General features: G+C 48.3%; 1 protein-coding gene and 1 non-coding gene across 2 annotated transcripts in view; both read left to right on the top strand.

Moving 5' to 3' along the window:
• Positions 1-17,690, top strand: part of LOC123775132 (serine/threonine-protein kinase H1 homolog) — a 69,353-nt gene that overhangs the window by 39,569 nt on the left and 12,094 nt on the right. The window lies entirely within an intron of this gene.
• Positions 2,837-2,955, top strand: LOC123775207 (5S ribosomal RNA). The gene has a single exon (XR_006775046.1). It is a non-coding gene; the product is annotated as a 5S ribosomal RNA (ribosomal RNA).

Genomic DNA, 17,690 nt, shown 5'->3' with positions numbered 1-17,690 from the left:
GGGGGTGGATGGGGAGCGGGAAAAGTTAGAAAGGGGGAGATATAAAGTGGGAACTAAGAGAGGGAATTAGGGAAAGTAGATAGTGTGGGTGGGGGGGGATTGATGATAATGGGGGGGGGATGGGGAGTGAGAGAAAGGGAGGGGGTGGAGATAAAGAGGGAGTAGGGGGGGGGGCGAGGAACAATACCCGGGCGGTGTTGGCTGACTGACAATGGCGGCGTTGAGAGCTGAGAACAAGACCCCTCTGTCTTCTTCTTGCCTCTCCCCCTCCCCTCTCTCCCTCCCCCCTCCCCTCCCCTCTCCCCGTCTCTCCCCTGCCCCCCCCCAGTCTCTCCCCTCTCCCCCTCTCTATCTCCTTACTCTTCTCCCCTCAGCTTCTCCCCTCGCCCTTCGGGTACTCATCAACTTGTGCTTGTTGGAGCTTAGCTTGAGCGTTTTGACCGTGCTTGTCAACCTTGAGCCAACTGGTGCACATATTCCCCAAGCCTGTTGGGCTCTGTCATATCTACATTTGTAGCTGTGTATAGTCTCTCTCTCTCTCTCCGCCACTTAGCGCATTCCATTTCCGCTTATGACTCCTTGTTCGTGTACCACCCGTGCTAAATTATATGTTCTTATCTGGTCAGTTCCCCTGGGTATTGTATATGTGGTGATCATGTCTCTGATGTTTCTTCTCTCAGTAACGTGAGGATTGACTCGTTTAGTCTTTTGCTTAATAAGAACAACATGCTGGCGTTGCATATTCCTAAATTGGTCTAACATATGTGGTATAGCAGATGGTGAACCTTGCACGTGCAGCTGATTGTATTCAGTTTATGTGGGTTTTGGATGACGCGTGTGTGTGGTGTGACCCCCCCCCTCAGGTGTTTGTGTCTGTGGTCATCTATATATACTCAAGTAGTGGGGTTGTGTAGGGTTGGGTGCTAGCTCAGGGGCCTCGCCTTAAGAGTAGTCTGTAGTGTGATGCATCGACTCCTCACCTTCTTGTTGCTAAAGTATTACTGTATTGACTTGTTCTATCACTTCCTCTAGTCCATTCTAGACGCTCATCACTAACTCCTATGTCACTCAAGTTTCCATTCATTTGCTTTTGTTCTGCTCCGCTTTGTAATGAATGTATTTTCTAAACGCAATCAATTTTAGTGAGAATCTTGTATTTTGTGGTCATGTCCCCTCTCTCTGTGATGCGTCTCTCCTCGGGTGTGGTGAGGACGAGCTTCCTTTGTCTTTACTAACTGTTCAATCTGACTGTTGTGGTACGAGTCATGTTGCATTCTTCTGGACCTTGTCTTGTTACTGTGTGTCTGTTACTGTAGAGGGATGTGTAGAGGGGCAGGTTCGTCAGTGTGGCAGCATACTCCATAATGGGCCTAACATATGTTGTACATAGTTGTGTGTAGGCCTCCTTTCATAGGTGGCTAGGCCTGTATATTCAGCTTTTGTTAATTGGCACAGTGTGTGTTGATGGTGTTATGCTATGTATGTAGGAGGCCTGCAAGTTGCATCACCTCACAGGTCCTTCCCTTTTGCTGCTTCAAGCACTTTGTAGTGTTTGTCTTCCCTGGGTCTTCCTGCTCCCTCCTCGGTACTACTCGTATCCTTCCATTTATCTGGGTGTAAGTCAAACACCATTCCTCTCGCTATCTCTGAGGTTGCTCTGCATCTCTCATTTTTTACACTCCCAGTGTGTTCTGACTCTCCATAAATTGTCAGCAAACTTTGATGTAAATATAGAGACTTGTTCATTTAGGTCATTTACAGGGACGGAGAGGAGTGTAAGCGCCAGTACTGACCCCGGGGAGTACGCCACTTGTAGCCTCTCTCCACGCCTCTTTCCTTACCATACATAACCTTCTTTCTTATAAGGTTATCTAATAACATAACTCTGGTCACAAATAGCTACCCAACCACTTGGGCTGGACGGTAGAGCGACGGTCTCGCTTCATGCAGATCGGCGTTCAATCCCCGACCGTCCAAGTGGTTGGGCACCATTCCTTTCCCTCCGTTCCATCCCAAATCCTTATCCTGACCCCTTCCCAGTGCTATAGTCGTAATGACTTGGCGCTTTCCCTTGATAATTCCTTCCTCCTCCCCCCCCCTCCCCCCGCCACCCTCGAAAAACTAGGCTTGGTAGCACTATAAATATGCACTAGTCGCATACCACTGAGAAAAATACAAATATGCAAATTCCAACAACTCGAGACACTGTCTCAAGAACGACAAGGAAGGTTGTGTGAAGAAAAAAAAAGATTGAACTAAAGTTAAAAGAATCATATAAAATCCAGGAGAGGCAAAGAGGGCAAAAGGTCATTAGTAAAATGGAGAGGAATTTAAAACACTTTTTCTACTTTGCAAAATCGAGGGCAAAAAGTACAATCTCCCCTGGGCAAGGGGGAGACAACTTTCACAGATGACAAAGTAATGAGGAAAATACTGAGCACACAGTATTTATCTTATGCATTCCAACGACCATACCACGGCCATTTGCCAACGACCATACCACGGCCATTTGCCAACGACCATACCACGGCCATTTGCCAACGGCCATACCACGGCCATTTGCCAACGGCCATACCACGGCCATTTGCCAACGACCATACCACGGCCATTTGCCAACGGCCATACCACGGCCATTTGCCAACGACCATACCACGGCCATTTGCCAACGACCATACCACGGCCATTTGCCAACGACCATACCACGGCCATTTGCCAACGACCATACCACGGCCATTTGCCAACGGCCATACCACGGCCATTTGCCAACGACCATACCACGGCCATTTGCCAACGGCCATACCACGGCCATTTGCCAACGGCCATACCACGGCCATTTGCCAACGGCCATACCACGTTGAGAACACCGCTTCTCGTCCGATCAGCGAAGTTAAGCAACGTTGGGTTTGGTTAGTACTTGGATGGGTGACCGCCTGGGAACACCAAATGCTGTTGGCAATAATGTTTTCAGGAGGCCTGGTCGACGACCGGGCCGCTGGGACGCTAAGCCCCGGAAGCACGTAAAGGTAACCTCAAGGTATGCATCGATGCGTCGACAAGGAAAGCGCCCACTGGGGCGCCGGTACCTGTGTGGGTAGCACGCTGGACACGTAATCCTGTGGCCCGGGTTCGATTCCTGGCGCCGGCGAGAAACAAAAATGGGCAGAATTTCTTTCACCCTGATGCTCCTGTTACCTAGTAGTAAATAGGTATCTGGGAGTTAACCAGCTGTTACGGGCTGCTTCCTGTGTAGTGTGCGTACTCACCTAATTGTGCTTGCGGGGGGGTTGAGCTCTTTCTCTTTGGTCCCGCCTCTCAATCAACAGGTGTACAGGTTCCTGAGCCTATTGGGCTCTGTCATATCTACACTTGAAACTGTGTATGGAGTCAGCCTCCACCACATCACTTCCTAATGCATTTCATTTGTCAACTCTCACACTAAAAAAGTTCTTTCTAATATCTCTGTGGCTCATTTGGGCACTCAGTTTCCACCTGTGTCCCCTAGTGCGTGTGCCCCCTTGTGTTAAATAGCCTGTCTTTATCTACCATATCAATTCCCTTGAGAATCTTGAATGTGGTGATCATGTCCCCCCTAACTCTTCTATCTTCCAGCGAAGTGAGGTTTATTTCCCGTAGTCTCTCCTCGTAGCTCATACCTCTCAGCTCGGGTACTGGCCTGGTGGCAAACCTTTGACCCTTTTCCAGTTTAGTCTTATCCTTGACTTGACTCGTGTGTGTGTGTGTGTGTGTGTGTGTGTGTGTGTGTGTGTGTGTGTGTGTGTGTGTGTGTGTGTGTGTGTGTGTGTGTGTGTGTGAAAGAAAATTAGTTAGCTAGTAGTTAGTAACAGTTGACTGACAGTTGAGAGGCGGGCCGAAAGAGCAGAGCTCAACCCCCGCAAGCACAACTAGGTGAATACAGTACTGTTCTATTTTCAGTGAGTCCCTACACACATTGAAGATCAATAATACAAATGAATTCTTCATGAAAGTTTTACCAACATCAAATCCTGTATCAAATGTCACCCTTGAGGTTATCTTTGAGATAAGAAGAAATTTTCTAACTCTGGCCGCAGAGATCACTCGGTACCCTTACTCAAATCTCTGAATATGTTAGATATTAAGTCACTGCACATCCTCTCATGTGTATTTTATATATATATATATATATATATATATATATATATATATATATATATATATATATATATATATATATATATATATATAATATATAAAGCTGAACTGTAATGTCAGTCCTGACCTTAAAAGCTTCCTAGAAGGTAGTAACAGAACCCATGAGCACCACACCAGAAACAAATACCTATTTGATATTCCAAGAGTACGACTTAGTCAAACTAGAAATGCTTTACAAATCAAACCTCGAATGTGGAATGACCTTCCCAATTATGTACCTCTCCCAACCAGTTTAAGATACAATCTAAGTACTACCTAATTAACTCCATGTAACCTACCTCGCCTCCAAAATGTCAACCCATGTCTTCTATTTTAAACAATGCTGTTTGTTGACCAAATTGTATCTTTTGTTGTTTTTTTCCTGCCATGTTTCCCCCCTTTTTTCATTTTTTTTCTTATTTTTTCTCAACACAATTTATACTTTAATCTCAATTAGTATTAAGTTTTAGTCTTAGTGTTTTTCCTGCCCGAAACACTTTGCGCAATAGTGGCTTTAGGCATTGTATGTACTCACCTCGTTGTACCAGCTCTGTCTATAAATCCTTAAACTTTTGTATCTCACTTTGTATTTATGTACTTTACCTGAATAAATATTTGTATTTGTATGATTTCGGGGCTTAGTGTCCCCGCGGCCCGGTCCTCGACCAGGCCTCCTTTTTGTTACACACCCCCAGGAAGCAGCCCGTAGCAGCTGTCTTAACTCCCAGGTACCTATTTACTGCTAGGTGAACAGGTGCATCAGGGTGAAAGAAATTCTGCCCATATGTTTCTGCCTCCACCGGGGATCGAACCCGGAACCTCAGGACTACGAAACCCGAGCGCTGTTCACTCGGTTGTCAGGCCTCCATAACCCCATGGACTCTAAGTTGCCCGCGCCCTCTGATTATTATCCAGCACATTTGATGGTGCTACATAACCTTCCCGGTTTGGTGCCTTCTTTTGATTGTTGTTGTTATAGACTCAGCTACTCGGAACATGTTCCAAGTATCACGGGCTATGGTGAGCCCGTAACTTACCTGGCACAGGAGCGGGGCAAGAAGCACAGGCTATGGTGAGCCCGTAACTTACCTGGCACAAGAGCGGGGCAAGTATCACGGGCTATGGTGAGCCCGTAACTTACCTGGCACAGGAGCGGGGCAAGAAGCACAGGCTATGGTTAGCCTGTTCTTTTGATAATTACTTACTTACTTACAGTTGCCCTAGACAGTATACCCAAGCACTCTTCACCAGGCTCAAGATGCCTGTAATTCTATATTCATCAATAATTGTCAAAACAACTATCACAGACTCTTAACATTATTTGGAGACTGAGCTTAGATAATTGTGTTATCCCTAACGTAGTTAAAACAGCAGAGAAAGCACCACTCAATAAAGGAGGAAATAAAGCACAGACAACCATTAATACACCAATAGCAATAACCTGGTTGATACCTGGTTGATGGGGTTCTGGGAGTTCTTCTACTCTCCAAGCCCGGCCCGAGGCCAGGCTTGACTTGAGAGTTTGGTCCACCAGGCTGTTGCTTGGAGCGGCCCGCAGGCCCACATACCCCCCACAGCCCGGTTGGTCCTGCACTCCTTGGAGGAATAAATCTAGTTTCCTCTTGAAGATGTCCTAAAAGAGAATAAGAAGAGAGACAATGTGTGAAAGTGTGCCAAGAAGTAGGATCACATAATACGTGAACTCCGAGCGTCTACACCCTCAGGTAACACGGGTTCAGAAGAGCGCGCTCCTGCCTCTTACAATACTACTATAACAAGCGAAATGCTGCTGTAATATACTGAGATTTCATGAAAGCTGTCTACAAATGTGACTTGAGATGCCGCCTTCATAGCACGGGTCAGTTCATTAGGTGCGACTTGGCACGCTTGGGACTTTAAGAACACAATAAAGTAGCTGTCAGAACTGCAAGAAAAATGGCAGGCTGGATAACAAGAGCCTTGCAAGCCAGAGCTGCCGTATATATATGATGATACTTTTGAAACGCTAGTGCTCTCTAGGGTAGAATATTGTTGTACACACTAGGCGGGACAGATAGTGGGGGAGACGGGGACAGATAGTGGGGGAGACGGGGACAGATAGTGGGGGAGACGGGGACAGATAGTGGGGGAGACGGGGACAGATAGTGGGGGAGACAGTGACTGGGGGAGGCGGAGACAGGGAGGGAAGACCTGGCAAAGAGAGCGGGAAGGTGATTCTGAATGAAGGAAGTGTTGAGTAAGTGGGGAGGTATTTCAGGTGTTGACGACACGCCAGTGACGGCTCAAGTGAGCACTGCTTTACCACTACCGCCCTCACTGCTCACCAACCACCAGGACCTCACTCTTCACCAACCACCAGGCTCTCACTGTTCAACTACCAGGGCCTCACTCTTCACCAACCACCAGACTCCTCACTGCTCACCAACCACCAGGACCTCACTGCTCACCAACCACCAGGACCTCACTGCTCACCAACCACCAGGACCTCACTGCTCACCAACCACCAGGACCTCACTGCTCACCAACCACCAGGACCTCACTGCTCACCAACCACCAGGACCTCACTCTTCACCTACCACCAGACTCCTCACTGCTCACCAACCACCAGGACCTCACTCTTCACCAACCACCAGGCTCTCACTGCTCACCAACCACCAGGCTCTCACTCTTCACCAGCCACCAGGACCTCACTGCTCACCAACTACCAGGACCTCACTCTTCACCAACCACCAGGACCTCACTGCTCACCAACCACCAGGACCTCACTGCTCACCAACCACCAGGACCTCACTCTTCACCTTCCACCAGACTCCTCACTGCTCACCAACCACCAGGACCTCACTCTTCACCAACCACCAGACTCCTCACTGCTCACCAACCACCAGACTCCTCACTGCTCACCAACCACCAGGACCTCACTGCTCACCAACCACCAGGACCTCACTGCTCACCAACCACCAGGACCTCACTGCTCACCAACCACCAGGACCTCACTGCTCACCAACCACCAGGACCTCACTGCTCACCAACCACCAGGACCTCACTCTTCACCAACCACCAGGCTCCTCACTGCTCACCAACCACCAGGACCTCACTGCTCACCAACCACCAGGACCTCACTGCTCACCAACCACCAGGACCTCACTCTTCACCAACCACCAGGACCTCACTCTTCACCAACCACCAGGACCTCACTCTTCACCAACCACCAGGACCTCACTGCTCACCAACCACCAGGCTCTCACTCTTCACCAACTACCAGAACCTCTCTCTTCACCAACCACCAGACTCCTCACTGCTCACCAACCACCAGGACCTCACTGTTCACCAACCACCAGGCTCTCACTGCTCACCAACCACCAGGCTCTCACTGCTCACCAACCACCAGGACCTCACTGCTCACCAACCACCAGGCTCTCACTGTTCAAGAACCACCAGGACCTCACTGCTCACCAACCACCAGGACCTCACTGCTCACCAACCACCAGGCTCTCACTCTTCACCAACCACCAGGACCTCACTCTTCACCAACCACCAGACTCCTCACTGCTCACCAACCACCAGGACCTCACTGCTCACCAACCACCAGGACCTCACTGTTCACCAACCACCAGGCTCTCACTCTTCACCAACTACCAGGACCTCACTCTTCACCAACCACCAGACTCCTCACTGCTCACCAACCACCAGGACCTCACTGTTCACCAACCACCAGGCTCTCACTGTTCACCAACCACCAGGACCTCACTGTTCACCAACCACCAGGACCTCACTGTTCACCAACCACCAGGACCTCACTGCTCACCAACCACCAGGACCTCACTCTTCACCAACCACCAGGACCTCACTCTTCACCAACCACCAGACGCCTCACTGCTCACCAACCACCAGGACCTCACTGTTGACCAACCACCAGGCTCTCACTGTTCACCAACCACCAGACTCCTCACTGCTCACCAACCACCAGGACCTCACTCTTCACCAACCACCAGGACCTCACTCTTCACCAACCACCAGGACCTCACTCTTCACCAACCACCAGGACCTCACTGTTCACCAACCACCAGGACCTCACTGCTCACCAACCACCAGGCTCCTCACTCTTCACCAACCACCAGGCTCCTCACTCTTCACCAACCACCAGGACCTCACTCTTCACCAACCACCAGGCTCCTCACTCTTCACCAACCACCAGGACCTCACTCTTCACCAACCACCAGGACCTCACTCTTCACCAACCACCAGGACCTCACTCTTCACCAACCACCAGGACCTCACTCTTCACCAACCACCAGGACCTCACTCTTCACCAACCACCAGGACCTCACTCTTCACCAACCACCAGGACCTCACTCTTCACCAACCACCAGGACCTCACTCTTCACCAACCACCAGGACCTCACTCTTCACCAACCACCAGGACCTCACTCTACACCAACCACCAGGACCTCACTCTTCACCAACCACCAGGACCTCACTGCTCACCAACCACCAGGACCTCACTGCTCACCAACCACCAGGCTCTCACTGCTCACCAACCACCAGGAACTCACTGCTCACCAACCACCAGGCTCTCACTGCTCACCAACCACCAGGCTCTCACTGCTCACCAACCACCAGGCTCTCACTGCTCACCAACCACCAGGCTCTCACTGCTCACCAACCACCAGGCTCTCACTGCTCACCAACCACCAGGCTCTCACTGCTCACCAACCACCAGGCTCTCACTGCTCACCAACCACCAGGCTCTCACTGCTCACCAACCACCAGGCTCTCACTGCTCACCAACCACCAGGCTCTCACTGCTCACCAACCACCAGGCTCTCACTGTTCACCAACCACCAGACTCCTCACTGCTCACCAACCACCAGGACCTCACTCTTCAACCACCAGGACCTCACTCTTCACCAACCACCAGGACCTCACTGCTCACCAACCGCCAGGACCTCACTGTTCACCAACCACCAGGACCTCACTGTTCACCAACCACCAGGACCTCACTGCTCACCAACCACCAGGCTTTCACTGCTCACCAACCACCAGGCTTTCACTGCTCACCAACCACCAGGACCTCACTCTTCACCAACCACCAGGACCTCACTCTTCACCAACCACCAGGACCTCACTCTTCACCAACCACCAGGACCTCACTCTTCACCAACCACCAAGCTCCTCACTCTTCACCAACCACCAGGACCTCACTCTTCACCAACCACCAGGACCTCACTCTTCACCAACCACCAGGACCTCACTCTTCACCAACCACCAGGCTCCTCACTCTTCACCAACCACCAGGACCTCACTCTTCACCAACCACCAGGACCTCACTCTTCACCAACCACCAGGACCTCACTGCTCACCAACCACCAGGACCTCACTGCTCACCAACCACCAGGACCTCACTCTTCACCAACCACCAGGACCTCACTCTTCACCAACCACCAGGACCTCACTGCTCACCAACCACCAGGACCTCACTCTTCACCAACCACCAGGCTCTCATTGTTCACCAACCACCAGGCTCTCATTGTTCACCAACCACCAGGACCTCACTGCTCACCAACCACCAGGACCTCACTGCTCACCAACCACCAGGACCTCACTCTTCACCAACCACCAGGACCTCACTCACCAACCACCAGGACCTCACTCTTCACCAACCACCAGGACCTCACTGCTCACCAACCACCAGACTCCTCACTGCTCACCAACCACCAGACTCCTCACTGCTCACCAACCACCAGGACCTCACTCTTCACCAACCACCAGGACCTCACTCACCAACCACCAGGACCTCACTGCTCACCAACCACCAGGACCTCACTCTTCACCAACCACCAGGACCTCACTCTTCACCAACCACCAGGACCTCACTGCTCACCAACCACCAGGACCTCACTGCTCACCAACCACCAGACTCCTCACTGCTCACCAACCACCAGACTCCTCACTGCTCACCAACCACCAGTGTGGGGTGTGTAAGTAAGTGCGTGCAGAGATGCTCTACTACGCGCACGCTCCTCTAGGTGATAAAATCACTGGATTATATCAACTAGAGGAACCGACTGGGAGCCCAGGAACTGTAGGTGATGAAGGGAAGACGAGGGAGCTGACACACACACACGGAGGGTCCTGGGGGTGATGAAGGGAAGACGAGGGAGCTGACACACACACACGGAGGGTCCTGGGGGTGATGAAGGGAAGACGAGGGAGCTGACACACACACACGGAGGGTCCTGGGGGTGATGAAGGGAAGACGAGGGAGCTGACACACACACACGGAGGGTCCTGGGGGTGATGAAGGGAAGACGAGGGAGCTGACACACACACACGGAGGGTCCTGGGGGTGATGAAGGGAAGACGAGGGAGCTGACACACACACACGGAGGGTCCTGGGGGTGATGAAGGGAAGACGAGGGAGCTGACACACACACACGGAGGGTCCTGGGGGTGATGAAGGGAAGACGAGGGAGCTGACACACACACACGGAGGGTCCTGGGGGTGATGAAGGGAAGACGAGGGAGCTGACACACACACACGGAGGGTCCTGGGGGTGATGAAGGGAAGACGAGAGAGCTGACACACACACACGGAGGGTCCTGGGGGGGAGGGGGGGGACGTTACAAGTACGTCACTGAGAGACGTGGTAGCAAGTGTTAAATAAATCCTGTTGAAAAACAGGGTACCTTCAGCACAATTATCTGTCCCTTATACCTAACAGCAGTCAAAGAGTTACATCAGTAATGCAAAGACAGACTCGAGGCCCTCAGCCCCGTAATGGGGACTGAGGGCCCTCAATACGGTGTAAATATTACAATAACAAAAATAATGTACTTAGTCTATCTGAAACCTTATAGTTTCCATCATTATGCACCAGCAGTCATACATCATGGCAAAATTGTTGATAGACAGGAAAAATGCAAAATGAAGCACTTAAAATTATACCTGGCTGTCCAATAACCACCAAAATAAAGCTATCCAAGATAGAAATCAGTCGTTTCGTGGGACAAACGCTTTTGCATTTGAAAATAACATTGAATTGAAGTGTCAGAACAGATACACGGTGGAATTGGGGACTTTATATGAATTCAAAGAGCAGGCACCCACATCAACGTATTTGGAGTACAGGAAGTATGCAAAGACTAACATGTGCAGCACTTGCTACCACCGTGACCTTCATGCCTACTGACATGCTGACGCTAATATACTCCACCTGGACACTAATGTCTCACAACTCTCATGCTCACCTTCCTGCTAAGTACCTTTGAGCATATATACAGTGTAGAAGCTGCAGGCAACATCACGCCGGCCATGTACACGGGGAGGGCGGGAAGTGCTCTTATTGCTCATCAGCCCGACGGCAGCACAACCAAGAATAACTAGTCAGTAACTGGGCATCCATCTTGCAAGTTGACCTGTTGGCTCTCCCTGCAACACTCAAGATGTTGAAAACACTGTAATAGACGACTTCATTATATCAGACTACTCTTCCTCATTACTAGCATTAAATAGTTTATAATCATATTATAAGGTGATTATCTCCGTGGCCAGACTAGATATATATGTACACTTAATAACGCGGCCTAAGTCAGGTGTTGTGGATAGTGCCCACATTGGCCTGCTGGAACATGATGATGATGCCGTTGCTAACCTTACCTTGAGGTTACCTTGAGGTGCTTCCGGGGCTTAGCGTCCCCGCGGCCCGGTCGTCGACCAGGCCTCCTGGTTGCCGGACTGATCAACCAGGCTGTTGGACGCGGCTGCTCGCAGCCTGACGTACGAGTCACAGCCTGGTTGATCAGGTATCCTTTGCAGGTGCTTATCCAGTTCTGTCTTGAACACTGTGAGGGGTCGGCCAGTTATGCCCCTTATGTGTACCTTACAGTAAATAAAGACGTAATCTTTAAGACAATAATTAAAGACGTTATGTTGAACGTAATCTTGGACTATCTAACAGAACTCTTATCAAGCGCCATAAGACGAGAACTATCAAATCAACATTAAAGGATCTGGGAATAATGATGTCTGACGACCTAACATATGGGGAGCATAACCAAGCATATTATAGCATCAGCCAGAAAAATGATAGGATAGATTACGAGAACCTTCAAATCCAGGGATCCCATTACAATTGTCATGCTATTCAAACCCCTGGTGCTGCCCCGCTTTAAGTGCTGATATTCTCTTCACCTTTCAGAGATTGATTGATTGATAAAGATTAAGCCACCCAAGAGGTGGCATGGGCATGAATAGCCCGTAAGTGGTACAATTTTTTTTTTCTCAGTATTCTGAGGTTGCGTTTAACCATCAAGCTGTTATCGCGGGGGAGGATACTGCTTCACAGTCTTTATGAGGGTGTCCAGCTGCTGGACACCTTTGTTGACCAGGAGTGTACCTTTCAGAGCGAGAGTGCGCGCTTAAATAGAGGGAATAAGGCGAACACGTACGGCGATAAACCAACCAACCCGTCCACGATAAAGCACACACAGTATTGGGATCGTCTTAAAGCTCTCAAAATGGTGTTTGGCGAGTGTGGTGTTGTGAATAACAGTTGTTGTTTGGGGTTGTGAATAATACTTGTTGTTTGGGGTTGGGTGAATTTAGTGGTAATTATGGCGGCGCTAAATGGGGCTTGACAAGAGTTTTATTAATTTTCTCTACAAGAAGGTCGGTGCAGATTTTTGGTGGCGTGAGACGCGATGCTCATAGGGGTGAGTTTTGTGACCAAAATGGATCGGTGGCGGCACTTATTGACGTTTTAGTTATGGTGGTTATTGAGTAGTTGTGATGGGAGATATTGAGTTGAGTGAGGGGTATTAAGAGAGCGATATGCTGGCAGAGGGATTGAGGGGGGAGGGTGGGGGGATGGGCTTGCTTACCAAGCAGTCCCCACCTGTCAGTGACTACTGGGGAGAGAGGTGTAGCACCATATGCCTCACCTGCCAGCCTTGTTGTACCTGTTGCTTAGTGACTTGACTGTTCTCACCTTCAAATTCCCCGTCGAATCTGGCCGTTAAGTTGTGACTAACGTAAGCTTTGGTTGACAGTTGAGGTTGACAGATGTTATTCTTCTTGTCTGAGGAGCTGTTCACTTGAGACAGTTAAGCAAGTCCCAGCTGTGTCTAGGTACAAGTGACACGATGAACAACCCAGCGGGTTTTCTTCCTATTGGGGAGTGTTGTACATGCTGCTATGGCGGTGTGTCCACTCACAGGATGAGTGGCGCTGCCCAATAAACTCGCCCCTCGGGGCAAAATTAAAAAAAAATTAAGTTGTGGATGGCGGAGGCGGAGGCTTCCACAACTTTCAGTGCATTCCAAGTGTTGACCATCTATACAGATTACCAGTATTTCTGTTCAGGAACACTCGTTTGTGTTTCCAGCTTTCATCAATGTCCTCACGTCTTACTTTATCTCGTGTTAAAGAGGCTCTTCTTAGTCACCTTGTATATGCCCCTCAGTATCTTGTATGTAGTGATCAGATTCTCTCTCTATTGTGTCCTCTAGGGTTGTGAGAGTTAGCTCCCTTAATCTATCCTCATAGCTTAAATCTCTTAATCTTGCTACAACCTTTGTAATCTTTACATTGTGGTTTTTATTCACAAAATACGGAGTCCAGGCCGGTTTTTATACATATCCCAGTATTGGTGTAGCAAAGACATAAGAACATAAGAATAAAGGTAACTGCAGAAGGCCTATTGGCCCACACGAGGCAACTCCTGGAGGTGAAGACTCTGTGTATTGTCTTGAAAAGAGTCCTGAGTTATGTTGTTGATGAACACAGTTGTCATGATTGCCAGCATCCCGTGTGCTGCATATGCTGCACTGTTTGTACTCACCGTGTTGTGCTTGCAGGGGGATGAGCTTTGACTTTTTGGTCCCACTTCTCAAGAACTCTACTGTGTATCTCTGGTGTTGGCTTGGGATTATATCCTGTAATTCTTTGCAGACGATATAAAAATGAACATGAACATTACCTCTGTCGAAGACACTGAAATGCTACAGGCCGATATTTAACGAACTCTACTGATATAAGGAAAGAAAATATAAAAGATCTGGGAATTATAATTTCTGACGACCTGACATTTAGTGACTAACCCAGTAAATGTAGTGGGAGCCAGGAACGTGGTAGGATGGATCATGAGAACATTCACATCTAGGGACCCCACAGCAGTGCTAATACTGTTTAAATCATTGGTGCTGTTCCATCTTGAGTATTGCTCAGTACTCATTTTCCCTTTCAGAGCGGGAGACATTTATGAAATAGAGGGAATACATAGAATATATATATTACACGCATAAACACGATAAAACACCTAAATTATCGGGACCGTCTCAAGGCTCTCAAAATGTACTCTCTGGAAAGGAGACGAGAGAGGTATCAAATAAAATATACATGGCAGATACTGGAGGCCAGGTCCCAAATTTGCACAGTAGAATAACGTACTGGAGCGAAAGATACGGAAGGAAAATGCAGAACCAGTGATTACAAGAGGTTGAATAGACACAATCGGAGAACACTGAACATCAGGGGTCCACGGTTGTTCAGTGCCCTTCCCAGCAAGCATTATTAATAAATAAGAATAATAAATATTCTTGCAAGAATAAATTCTTGCAAGAAGTGGCGGACTAGAGGGCACTTGGAGCGTGGCGCCAGGCCGGGCACGGGAAGTAAACACACTCCCGGAACCCTTTCCAGCCATCATCCTAATATTTGTAACTTTCCGATTCCTGTACTTACCTTCCCCTTATGATGTAGATGCCTTCTGGTGTCCTCTCTCCCTCTCCCTTCTTCCTTACCTTACATTTGTTAGTTACCTTCCCCTTATGATGTAGATGCCTTCTGGTGTCCTCTCTCCCTCTCCCTTCTTCCTTACCTTACATTTGTTAGTTACCTTCCCCTTATGATGTAGATACCTTCTGGCGTCCTCTCTCCCTCTCCCTTCTTCATTACCTTACATTTGTTAGTTACCTTCCCCTTATGATGTAGATGCCTTCTGGCGTCCTCTCTCCTTCTCCCTTCTTCATTACCTTACATTTGTTGGAATTGAATGAAAAAATCTTCAAAATGTAATTTTGCCCCAGAGGGTTATTGGGCAGCATAACTAATTTCGTGAGTGAATATAACACCACAGCAACATGTACAACACGTCTCAATATGAACAACCAGTCATTTGTTCATGAGGTCATTTGTACCCAGACACAGCTGACAACTAGGTGAGTACAACTAGGTGCGTACAGCTGTGACTTACTTAGCTGCCTCAAGTGAACAGTTTATCACACAAGAAGACTAACATTTGCCAACCCCTAAACTTACGTTATCTTGTGGGTGCAAAATTGGAGAACCTTTAAAGAACAGGATCTATATTTGATGAATATTGTTTTCCTAATGCAGGAGAACTCGGCATTGTTGGAAAAACAATGTTGAGTGTACTATTCTACACACATTTGTGATGTCTCTTAGGTTGACACAATGTGCCCGGTAGTGGGCCAGGCGGTGTCCGTCACTCTCGCCACACATTCTGCACCTCCGATGTTCTCTCTCTCCCGAATCTCCATTGGCACGTGTCTCCAAAACTAATTCTTAGTATTATTGAGTCTCTGCCGCAGCCAGCTGCCCTTCCTCCATAATGAATGGGGTTGTCAACTGTAGCCACGCACATTGTACCAGCGTACATATTGACTTTAATCATCTAGCTTGTCACGGTGCTGTTGACTGATAATACGTCTAACATGTAGGAGTGTTTTGGGTAAGAAATGTTCAGTGTGGCGTCCTTGAGCGTCCTCGGCAGGCAGCACATCAGCGTGTTCATTTACACATATTCCACCCTGGTGAGGGACCCACACCACCTTCATCACCCGTCACTAGTGGTTGGTTAGTACTGCCACATCTCTCTCGCTCTCAGTGACTGTATCACTTGGGTTTCTGCCGGCACTTTTCCTACGGCTATGTAGTGCTGAGTTTAAATCAGTGCAGATCACTACACATTTAGTTATTATTATTATTAACATCTTTATTGACAAAATTAATTACAATTTTGCCTAATCTGAGGATTTTGATATTCTTATTAAAGTGAGGATAATGCTGGTATTCACTGTCACGCAGGACAGAGGGTCATACATAAGACAATAGGTCTAAACTGTAGGCTGAAGCACATATATCATGGTTACAATCAATGTGTTTTAAGGAATCTTATAACAATGGCAGTTAGCTCTGCTTTCCTTGTTGAGGAATACGCAATACGCGTTTTTCCTTTATTTCTGTTTTGAAGTACATAATTCCTAATTACAGTGTACGGTGCTCCAGCCCTGCCATTAGTAGCATTACATGACCCATCACTGTAGATTTGATTTAAATAATTTCCCGCTTCTTTATAAATTTCCTCAAGATGCTTATGCCTAATTTCCTTTGGTATCATATTAAAGTTTTTCGTTGTCATGTTGTTTATAATAATGTTACATGTCCGTGTTGCGTAGTGACTTGATCCTCCCAGTGAGGTAACCTTTACTACAGGCATGGTGGGCTCACGGGCTTGCTCAAGCAGGTGAAGCTCTTCCAGGAAGCACACTGATCGCTGTTGTCATTGTAGGCTTTTCCTGTTTCCTCCTGTAAGTAGCACAGACCTCTCATTTTCTTGACAATAGCAGTGTAGTGGGGGGTCTCTGGCTCTCTTAACTGCAACCTTACCATTCAGTTCATTAATTCCGCTTTTAATACTAGGAAAGGGAACTATCAGGGGGAAAGCACCAAATTAGTACAACTATATAGCACTGGGAAGGGGTCAGGATAAAGATTTGGGATTGGACGGAGGGAAGGAATAGTGCCCAACCACTTGGACGGTCGGGGATTGAACGCCGACCTGCATGAAGTGGTACCGTCGCTCTACCGTTCACCCCAAGTGGTTGGACATAATACTGGGGAGAGAGCGCTCTTGCAGATTAGACGTGTTGGAAGTTATTGGTACTCTAAGAATGATTGCCAGGGCTTCATTTTGTATGCTTTAAAGTCTTTCTATGTCGCTATGGGAGTAGTGCACAATACTGGCGGCTATGACAGAGCGCACACAGGTGCGTGTATATCACTTTAAGTAGGGCAATAGTGGCCCCATATACATTCCAGGTCATAGCTTTCTGTGCGCTGATACGACTTTTACATGTTCCTATAAGTTGACCGAGCTCCTCTCTATTTCCCCTTGTTAGAGCCAATAGTGGTCAACCCAGTCACACGTTTCACCATTAATTTGTAGGTCTTCGTTTTGTGCCCTCTTGTGATGAGAGTATGAGAGTATCCCTTTGTCTTGTGTGTGGAGAGTGAAACACTTCAACACACATCCTTGCAAAGAGTTCAATGGACTGTTTAATTTTTTGTCAAAGGTGAGAGATTGTATTAGGACATCATCTACGTATTCCATTTGTTGAGTTCCTTCCGGAAATTTAATATAAATAACGGCACAGGATGAATGTGTTGTTGAGTTAGGGGCGACGACGATCAAGGGATCGTCGGATCAAGCAGGTTCGAA

Source organism: Procambarus clarkii, chromosome 92 (genome assembly GCF_040958095.1).
Source record: "Procambarus clarkii isolate CNS0578487 chromosome 92, FALCON_Pclarkii_2.0, whole genome shotgun sequence".
NCBI lineage: Eukaryota > Metazoa > Arthropoda > Malacostraca > Decapoda > Cambaridae > Procambarus > Procambarus clarkii.
This window is presented reverse-complemented; position numbering and strand designations above follow the sequence as displayed.